Raw genomic sequence first — 10690 nt, forward strand, 5'->3', positions numbered from 1 at the left:
TCTTGATGACTTCCAGGTCAGGGGTGGGAGCAGGTTAGGAGAACCCTTTCATTGAAGTCCAGACAACAATGAGGACCTGAGCCAGGGTGGGGATGATGGAATTAGAAAAAAAATTTTAAAAAATGAATATAAAAGATGCTTGGAAATATTCCCATGATGTGGAGACTACATGGCTTTGGGATTCCGAGGCAGTCACGGATTCTAACGGTGGGTGCTTGCGAGATACTCAGGGATAGTACTGCAGGGGAAGCTATTGGGGCACGTCTGATGCAGGTTGTAGAACTGAGCCTGCAGCAAGGGAGGGACATCTAAACAGAAAGCCCAGTGGCTAGGGAATGTTTGCTCAGAATCCTTTTCCTTACACTTTCTCTGCTTAGTGATGCAGGCACCCTCCTCTCCCCACCAGGGCCTCCCACTTTGACAGCAGAGTGGATAGAAGGAGAAATGAAGCTTCTCCATGATGTAGGTCATTATCACATCTACAAGGAGCCATGGTAGTGTATTTTAGAGCATCAATATAAAATCATAGAGTTCCTGACAGGTCATCTAAAGGATAGGGGACAGGTGGAAATGTGTGACCTGTCACTTTCAAACCTTGTGGCTACACTGGACAGACCTAAGGAGACCAGAAGGCAGAACTGGTCATCTTAGGAATTTCTCAAGGTCTCTATATTTTAAAAAAAACACCCTATACTCCTGTGCTTCTTGGAGCTAGGTTTGGAGCTACAAAGAAGTTCTGAAGAATTGAACAACTTCTGAAAGCAATCTGAAATCTCCCTGAATTAGGTCCAGTAGAGATGAAGTTGTAGTTAACCCACATGGCCACATAGGGGCAGCACACACAAACGCACCTCTTCATGAAGTGGTCCCATTGGCTTTGGTCTTAGTCCCACTGCACCTCTACCCTCCTGCAAACTCTCAGAGCCTCATTCAGGGATCTAACTTTCTCAGGACCTGGCCTTCAACCCTCATCCTTGTATCCTAGGGTGGGAGGGCCATCTACCTCCTGATGCCCTCTGGAGTCTTTGAGCCGTGTTGTCACTTACCACCTCAATGTCCCAGCACCTTCCTTTCTACTTTCAGCTTGTCCTATCCACCTGCCTTGTTTCTCCAAGTCCTAGTCACAGTCTCCAACCTGGCCAGCTTCTCACCATTGGCAGCCATAGCTTTATCTCTAAGACTGCAAGTGATTTCACAGAGTGTGACAAATCTGTGAGCAGAATGACCAAGGAGAGGAATCCAGCAGGCTCATACGATGGGTTTTGTGTGCCACCATGGGGCACATTGTTCAGGCACCTGATATCTATTTGATACAGAGTAGCATCCAGGGAAAAGCCACTGATATGCTTTGGAAAAATGTTGACTTTCTGGTTTTGTTAACAATCAAGTCTGCCTTTTATTCTCAGAAAATGGAGAGAATTCAAGGCAATCATGTGGCATGAGTCCTTCTTTAGCACAGTGGTCTCATCCTGGACATGTTTTCCAGAAGCCAGTTTTCCTTTTGCTCTTCTGAGATGTCTGATCTACTTAGTTCAGGGAGGAAATGTCATTGAAGTAGCCATATATGCCTGGCTGTCACAGGTGGCTGAGCAGCATGACACAACTTCTGGAGTCGTGGAGAAGGGACTCTGAAGAAGAACTCTGAGAATGTGGGTGACAATGAGTGCATGCCAGCATTTTGACCTTCTACAGAGTCCAGTTCACCTCCTCCCACTCTGGAGAAAGTCTGGGATCTTTCCAGAGGAATAGAAGAAGTATTGAACGTTGCCCTTGAGTCCTGCTTCAAATCCCACTGTCCTGAGTAACCAGGTGACCATACCCTTTCTTTAGTTATCCAAGTGAACTGACATCAGGCCCCAGCAGAAAGCTGTCTGGCTTCTCTGACACTTCAACCTCTGGCCTCTGAGCCTGCTTGTCTCAGCTCAGGTCCTTAGCATTTAGGTAGGAACTGAATCAGTTTTGACAGCACCCTGTGTAGTATTCACCTGATGTCCTTCCTGCAAGGGGGCTGAGCCTAGTGTGGATGCAGAGACTGGGACACAGGTGCAGAGAGCGTGACAGGTAACCCTCTTCCACTGCAAAGCCAGCCAAAGAAATGTGGCCTCCAAAAGGCCACCAGAGGAGTGGGAGGAGGAGGGAGAGGGGGTAGGAAACAGGGACTCCTGAGGAGCCCATTTGGGTCAGGGCAACGGCAGAGATGGCCCCAGGTTAGCCCAGCAGCCCAGGGAATTGGCGGCAGCGTGTATTTGAGAGTTTATGGTAAGAGGCTGGAGCAGGCAAAGACTGCACATCCCACCCTTTAAAGAAGTGGGGAGGAGAGCAGCATGGGTGTGGTTAAAGACTGGGAGTAGGAGGGGGGAAACACCAACCTGTCAGCCCTCTTACTCAGCCACAGCCTCCAGAGCCACTGCATCGTACCTGTCGCAGACCCTGACTCACCTGAACCTGCGCAGCCCCTGACTCACCTGGCAGCGCCCGAGAAGCAGTCGCCAGAGTCTGCGCCTCGCTCTCAGTGAGCTTCTTCTCGCGATTCGCAAACCCCTGGTCAAGGGTTCCTGATTTGACTGGGTGGAAGAGGCTAGAGCGGGGGGGGGGGCAGTTCCAGCATCAGGGTACCTGGTACCAGGAACTAGGGGTTCCAGGAAAACGCGCAACTGACCCAGAAAGTGGGAGTCGTGGTGCTGTGCACGCCCTGAGCTCTCGGGCCTTCAGCTGGGGGCCAGAGGTTCTAATTTGGGAGTTAATTTGAGTCTCAAAGGAGTTTTCCCTTTTTGTTCTCTTGATATAGACAGGGGAGGCTGGGGCCACCGGCACGAAGGAACGGAAAGCTTTTGCCTCTAAAAGTCAGAGTCAGAGCTGTGAGCCAGTTGGTGGCTTGGGAATCCAACTTAAGCTCCTGCCTGGGACCTCAGCCCTTGCCCTGCCCTGTTCCATTCTCTAGGCCCTTCAGCACCCCCTGGGGTCACATTCTTCACCCACCCCATCTCACTCCACTCCTCCAGGTATTTCTTGTCTCCCTCCCAGTTTTCTGAACCCAGAGCTCTGACTGGAAGCAGGCTGGGCACTGCAAGGGGGACTCAAGCCTAACTCCGGATGTGTGTGCTTGGATCTTTCTGAAGCTGTCTTCCAAATACCCCTCAAGGATTAAGCTCTGGGCTGCTTGCTCCTGCTGTCAGGCTGTGCATGGGCAAAGCTTTGGGTGGGTGAATATAGAGCATATGGGCGATGTTCTGAAACCCACCAAATGCTGCCACTTGCCCTAACCCTGGGCCATATGACACCAGAATGTCCCCACTCCCAAGGGACAAGCTCCAACTGAGATCATTTAAGGAACCAAGTTGGGACCAAGGGGTGCCCTTAGCCAGCAGGACTTGGAAAACAGAGGCAGAAGAGGTTTAGGCAGACCTGCAACTAGGCTGGCCTAATGAGGGCATGAACAGGGTAAGGGGTGCCAGGAGTTTCCTCCATGTCCTAGCTGTTCTCTGCTCACCTGAAGGGCTGTTGCTGACCAAAGCACTGCTGAGGGTAGGAGGGCAGGGGAGATCAGGATGCAGCAATGAAAAAGTGACTCAGGACAGAAGACAGAAAGGAAGCAGTCACTCAGAAGACCCAACTTTGGCAGGACAGTCTGCATTCATTCATTCTCTTACTGGCTTCTCACCTGCAACCAGGTGCTGAAACTAGGTGTAGGAAGGCAAGGTGAGTCTGACATGTCCCTTGCTTGCCAGGACAGAGTGGGGAAGAGCAGGGCATGCCATGGGAAGGGACAGAGTGCAATCAATCCAGTGCTTGGATGGGAGAGCAGAGCCAGTCAGGGATGGCCAGGAAGGGTTCCTGGCACAAGTGTCTCTAAGTCAGGACTGAAGGATCTATAGGAATTTGCCAGGAAAGAGGAAGAGGGGGAAGAAGACAGCACAGAGGAGGGAAGTGCAAATACCAGAGGCCAAAAGCAGCAAGTTAGAAGCAGCTTGACAAATAGGGAAGCTGAAAGTAGCTTGATTAGTTGGAGAGCGCAGGGGCGAGGGGAAGCTGTGAGGTAAATTGAGACAGCTCCCCAGAGCCTCTGAAGGCATGCTCAGGCTGCCATGGCAATTCTTGTTGGAGCAAAGATTGGGACCTGGAGCCCAGCATGAGACTTCCCAGCATGCCTTCAACTCTGGGATGAAGGTGCCACATTTAGCAAATAAAAACATGGGACACTCAGAACTTAATTTCAAATAAGCAAATTTGAATATTTATTTTCAGTATGTCAATTCAAAAACTTGGGACATACTTATACCCATATTTATGCTTATTCACCATTTATTTGCAATTCAAATCTAACTGGGTGTCCCATATCTGTCTGGCAACCTTTCTCTAAGTTGGAGTTCTTCTGGGAAGTTAAAACTGGGAACTGCCTTGCTGCCTTGAGACCGTCTCAGGATACATTTATCTTGTAACCAAATTCTCCTGGATTCCATTTTGGAGCTCCATCACTGAGTCACCTATGATGATAATGATGATGATGGTAGTGAAGAAAATCAGTTCCTTGGTCAGCTCATTTGTCTATAGAGCTGGAGGAGGGTGGTGCTTCAGAAAGAAATTGGGCTTCAGAGCCCTCTAGGGCTGGATTCAAATTTGTGGAAATCAGTTAACTTCTCTGAGCCTCAGCTCCTGCATATGGGGAGGATGGGTGATAGTGCACTATGAAAAAAGTGGTCCATATTAATGTTTTATGACACATTCATAGAGAGTGACCAAAACAGCACCCACAGAGTGCTTGGAGCTCCCTGATTTTCATTCCCATCCATGAAGCCCTCAGAAGTGTTGGGGAAATATGTGTAGGATTGTTCCTGATTGGGAGGATAGTCCCTGGGCAGGGAGGGGGCTGGTGTTATTTTCTCAGGGCTACCATACCCATATACATGGCCTGTTTCAAGAAGAGGAGATACCCAGGCTTGTCCTTGGAGGGTGGCAGATAGGCCAAGTGGGAATGACTCAAAGCCCAGTTAGCTGAAGGGAACTGTGAGTGAATTAAAGGAGAATCCACATCAGAAGCCTAACAATGCTTGATGCTGAAAAATTCTTCATAAAATGAGGCTTTGATTATTCATAGTTTTATAGTGAGCTCCTTATTAGAAAAGTGGAGCTCTGGGATGGAAGGAGGAAGGGTGCCTTGTAAACCAGGCTTTGACTTTAATAACACCATTTGTAAGGACAAATTAGGGGCTTCCTGAAATGGATCCTGGAGGGTCTTAGAGTATGTTAAGAGAAAGAGGAAATGGAAAGTGTGTCTACCTTGTGGGAACTGCTGGGTTATAAAGTGTCCCTCTTTCCAGTGGTAAATATCCCTATCCCCCTGCCCAGCAATAAGTATTTTTGTCCCTAGTCCTTTAGGGCAGCATTTGCCAGGAGTGTTCAGAAAGACTCTGTGCCATGAGATAGTTAGAGGTGCCCCATTGGCAAAACATTCAAATGAGGTGTGTCATTCATACTGGCATGGTCAAGGTTATGGTAAGTGATGCTGAGTAAAGTACACGTCACTGGTTTTATGCAAGCACTCATTGAATGCAGCCCAGAAACCTTGAAAATTTCTAAAGAATGTGGCATTAGGCATGTAGTGAGTGTGGATTGGGGCACAGGGCAGGTGTCACACAGGACTTCTGAAGGTATTGTTCCTCCTCTACCCAGGACCAGCCTTTCTCATCCTGGACTTAGCTGTGTCCACCTCAGAGATCTTTGGGGAACAAGCTCTTGTGTGCAATGCTCCTGGCATCATCATCCTTCCTTGAGACTCTCCCTGTGTTGTCCTAACCCTTCCCTTGCAGCTTATGCCCCTGTCCCTGATAACAGTATTTCCATATCCCTAAACATGCTGATAAGGCTAGGGAAGGGGATTTGGTGGTCCCCCCATGGACCCGCACGTGGGATCTCTCAGATCTAGTTTTCCCCATGTGGGCCTGGCCTCCTGGGTGAATGGTGGTTAAATAGGGGAGATGGGAGCAGAGAAGCACCCGGAGCAGAAGTCAGTTTTTTTGAGGGTATGGTACTGAGCAGTCTGGCTTCATAACTATTCCTCGTAGAATGGACCAGTTGCAGGGCACAGGAGAAAGAGTAGGGGCACAGTCTCTACAAGCCTCATGTGTGCTTCCCTCCTAAGCAGGCCAGTGGTCAACAACCCAGGCTAGGAATCAGCATGCCTAGGTTCCAGGCCCAGCCCTGGAACTCTCTGTATGACGCTGGGCAGGTCGTTTAGCTATAGTTTCCTCATCTGTAAGATATCCCTATCTTATGGGGCTTTGGTAAGGCTGGGGTGAGATAGTATACACTGGGGGCACACACCAGAGATGACACTAGCATGACCCTAAGCAGATGGGACAGGCACTCCACTGTTTCAGGATCACCCCAATAGTGCCAGATCAGGGGGACTATGTGGGTGGAAGAGGCAGGTCTTCAGGGGTCTGTGACATGTACCAATAAGTACGGACTATTATTTAAACATTTTGACACCCAGAGTGCCTATTCACAATTTAATATCCTCAGCTGCACATGAAATATTCAGTCCAGTAACAGGCACACACGATGGGTGGTAAGTGAATGTTAGCTATTCTGTTTTGGCTTGTAGCTGTATCTGAGCTTGTGGGAAGCACTTTATTTATTTATTTATTTATTTATTTATTTATTTAGTTAGTTAGTTAGTTAGTTAGTTAGTTAGTTCCTAAGGCTGTGGGCCACTTTCTTGGAGGCAAAGACATCTTCCCTGGGAGCTGCCTCATGGGCACATATCAGACACTTAACAGTATTTACTCCTGCCTGTCTCCCTCCATGTCCACTGCACCTTAGGAATAGCCAGGCCTAATTGACCCATTAGCCAGCAAAGACACTGTCCACCGATGCCCATCAGGAACTGGAGCCCCAGTGATCATTGAAAGTACTCAGAGAGCTGACAGGAGAAAATAGTGCCTGTCCTTTCTGGGCCTCTTCATACTGTGTGCAAAGCTCTGAGCTGTGTGAGGGGGTGGGTTGGGGGAGGGAATGTTTTTTTGAGTCACTCTGCTGTTTCCCAAGGTATAATTATTACTCATGATGACAGTTTGATTAAGAGAGCAGACTCCAGGCTGCATATTCTGATGCACTTTTTACCTAGATGCAATGGGCAGATGAAGAAAATGGTGTGGTTTTATTTTTAAGAGACTCTCCAGGTGGGCTGCAGGGATGGGCACTGCTCTAGGTTTTGGGGTCTTCTCCAGCTCTTCCTTTTTCCCCATGTTAAGGGCGGGATTGGAGCCAAACTCCACAGCCACTAACATCCATGGAAGGAAGAGGGTTCCCTTTTTGCATCTTGGCTAGGGTCGCTAACATTTCCCCCGCTCCAGTTGTCTCTTTCTTTAATGTTCTGAGCCCCCACCCATAGAATCTGGCAACAAGAAGATCACTCAGTAACCACAGGACATATCTCCCTCCACAGTGTGCCAGCTCTCCCACCCAGGCTTAGGGCTCCCCATTTTCCATGCTCTTTCTCTTGCAGAGGCTCTTCCACCTGACTCTCTGAGACTTCCCCAGCTAGGGCAGTCCCTCTGGTGCCCACAGGGTCCAGGAGGCTCCTCTCAGCCCCTCTGGGAATTGCACCCAGGGTGGTTTTGATCTTCAGGGGTTCCTGTCCCAGCTGTGTGGGAAAGGCCAGGCTAGAGTCCTGGCCCCTTGAGGAGGTAGCACACTTGGTTCTGGTTTCTAGTTAGTGTGCTTTGTTCTCCTGACCACTTCCTCAGGCACCCAAAGCTCCTCTTTGTTCTGCAGGAGTGTGTAGCTCTAGAATCTTTCCATGGGGGCCTCACCACCCACCAGCCCAAGTACCTGCTTCTTACAGGTTCCAAGAGAGCTGATTTTGCTGCACCTGTGCAGACACCCTTGGCAGCATCCGGTCTGTCCCCTTGCTGTGGCACAGGTGGTTGGTGCTGATGTACAGAGCTGTCAGTTGAGGCCTTTGCAAGGGACTCACCACAATTCCCATTCCTGAGACTCAGACTCCACTGCAGCCACAGGCAGGGCTTACTTGGGAAGTAGAAGAAGGGTCCTGCTCACAGCCTGGGCACTGGCTTCTTTTGCCTGCTAGCTGTGTGGCCTTGAGTGTCTCTACTATTCTAAGCCTCCCTTTCATGTTTGAAAATGAAGACTTTGTCCCACCTCTTTAATGGGGTTCTTGAGAGAAATGCACTACTTGTGTGAGGATACTCCCCCAAACTCATGGGAGTTGGCTCAGGGAATTGAAAGAGTTTGGGGTCAGAATGATGTGGGCCTGAGTCTTCACTGATTTTTCCAGGTAATGGAACTGCTCTGAACTGTCCTTTCCTCCTGGAAACTCATTCTAGGCCTTCATTGAGTGTCCCTACCCTGCACTCTCAGAGTTCCATCTTTTCATTCAAATTTGAAGGAGTCTGACTTTCCTCACAGGTTTACAGTCTGGCATGGGAAGCAATGTGTGGAAGTGAATAACTGGCAATATGTGAATTTGTGATCTATTACAGGGGCACAGGGTGCTGTGAGATTAGATGACAGGAAAACTGGTTAAGAAATGTGACACAGCCTCATGAGGGGTGGCATTTGGAAAAGCTCTGAAAGGACAGGTAGGATTCAGCTGTGGGAACTTGGGAGGGTTATGTAGTCAAAGAAGAGTGTAAATAAAAGCAGAGAGGTGGAAAGGCCTGGTCTCAGTGAGTCATTTGAGGTGGAGCCCAGGGTGGCAAATGACAACAGAAAATAAGGGTGGAAGTGAAGTGGCCTGGGTCTGGAGACGGAGGAGTGTGGGACACCATGGGATTTTATTGGGAAAGTGGTGGAGAGCTGTTGGAGCTGTTGCCTTGGGAGGAGGGGCCTCCGTCAGATTCAGGAAGTGGTGCAAAGTGGATTGGAGAGTGGATTGGAGCTTGCGCTTGCTGGATAAGGGACTTTGCAGTGGCTCAGGTCCTGAAAGTGAATACATTGTGTGGTTTGAGTTGAACAGTGGGGTCTGGATGGTTTCTGTGCATCAACTGGAAGCTTCTACTTTCTCAGAGCTGAAATTGGTTCTTTGATGACTTGTGGGAACATCAAGCAGTGTAGACTCTATAGGTAATCTCCCAGTTCTGAATTTTCTTTCTTCCATGTTCTCGATTCACACCTAAGTCCCTTTTCAGGGGCCTCACCTTGGAAGTGCTGGGTGCTGATGACTCCCAGGTTCCGCCTCGCCCAGGCCCTCCACGGCCTCACTTGAGAAGCTCAACTTAAATGCTGCAGCTTGGAAATGAGCCATGTCTTTCTCTCTCCTCAAAGCATATCCTCCTCCTGCAATCTGCCTTTTCCTCTGCAGTGCTTGTTTTCCTGCAGGCTGGGTCGGAAACTATGGCTATCTCTCCCCTACCTCTCTGCCATTACTCTTCTCTGCTCACATCTTGCCCATCACTAAGTCCCACAGATTCTTTCTTCATGCCTCTCATTCCTTCCTTCCTTACTCAAGCCCAGGCCTTATTACCTCATGTTACTAAATAACAAATTCCTAAGGGCTTATCTTTGGATCCCTCGGAAGTTCCCCAGTGGCTCTAGTCAGATCTAGATTCCCTTAAATTTACCCTGACTTTAATATCCCCTTCTAACCCAATGTTCCTGTACTTTCCAAAGGAAGCCCTTCACCCCAGCCAGCCTGCTGTGCTCACTGGTGACCATCAAACCTCTGCAGATTCCTGGGTCCTGCCTGGAGCACCAGCCCTGTCTGTGTGCCCCAGTCCCCAGTCCTGCATACTCATCCCTCAGGACTCGGTTGCAGGCCCACCTATTCAAACCCGAGCTCCACTGCAGCCTCCAGGCTTCTCTGTGTCCCCTGAACTCCCAACATATATCAACTCAGCCTGCTGCTAAATTCCCCCAAGACAGGGAAACACTTTTCATGTTGTTCTCCTTCCTTCTATCCTCAAATTGCCGGGCTAGGCGATTCCATTTCCCTGGGCCAAGAAGTAGGACCCCACCCCCGCTGCACACTCACGCCTGCTCACCTGCACAGACACCCTCAGCCTCTTCCGAATTCCCTGCACTGGGCATCACAACAGCTAGTTGCGACATCCATGCGGCAAGGATCGTATCCCAAGCGGCAAGGATCGTATCCCAAGCCTCTTGCATTCTCGCCCCAGGGACAGGATAACCTCCTAACCCCTCCTGAAGGTGGAGATTTCCAGTAGCCCAGAGAGGAGTCATGGATCTGCCCCCAAGTCTCCCCATCTGTGAGGTCCTGCTCTCCTCTTTTGTCCTCTGGCTTTGAGCCCTTCTGGGCCCTGGTGAATGACAGGAGACAGGAATCAGGTGGGAGTGAAATTCACCCCAACTGAGGGTGAAATTGCAGTGGGAAAACAGGAGAGAGATTCGTGGGGATAGGGAAACAAGGTTTTAGTGACCTGGACTTTGACCTAGCAGTGTGCACAGACTTGCCATGGTCACTGGACTCTGAGCCCTCAGCTCCTCCATTCCCAAGAGGTGAAAACACTCCATGTACATTAACTTCCTTATCTATAGAGGAGGCTTCCATTGTCCCCAGTGTGACCGCTGAGCCCTCTGCCTCCATCTTTACCTGACTCTCCTTCGCCCATGTGCTGAACACTCAATCCCCACCCCCCACTGGGTTCTCACCCAAGACCCCAGGGGACATGGGTCAGAGATCTCTGGGTAAATGGCTGCTTCCTGGCCA

Source organism: Ictidomys tridecemlineatus, unplaced genomic scaffold, assembly GCF_052094955.1.
Source record: "Ictidomys tridecemlineatus isolate mIctTri1 unplaced genomic scaffold, mIctTri1.hap1 Scaffold_91, whole genome shotgun sequence".
NCBI lineage: Eukaryota > Metazoa > Chordata > Mammalia > Rodentia > Sciuridae > Ictidomys > Ictidomys tridecemlineatus.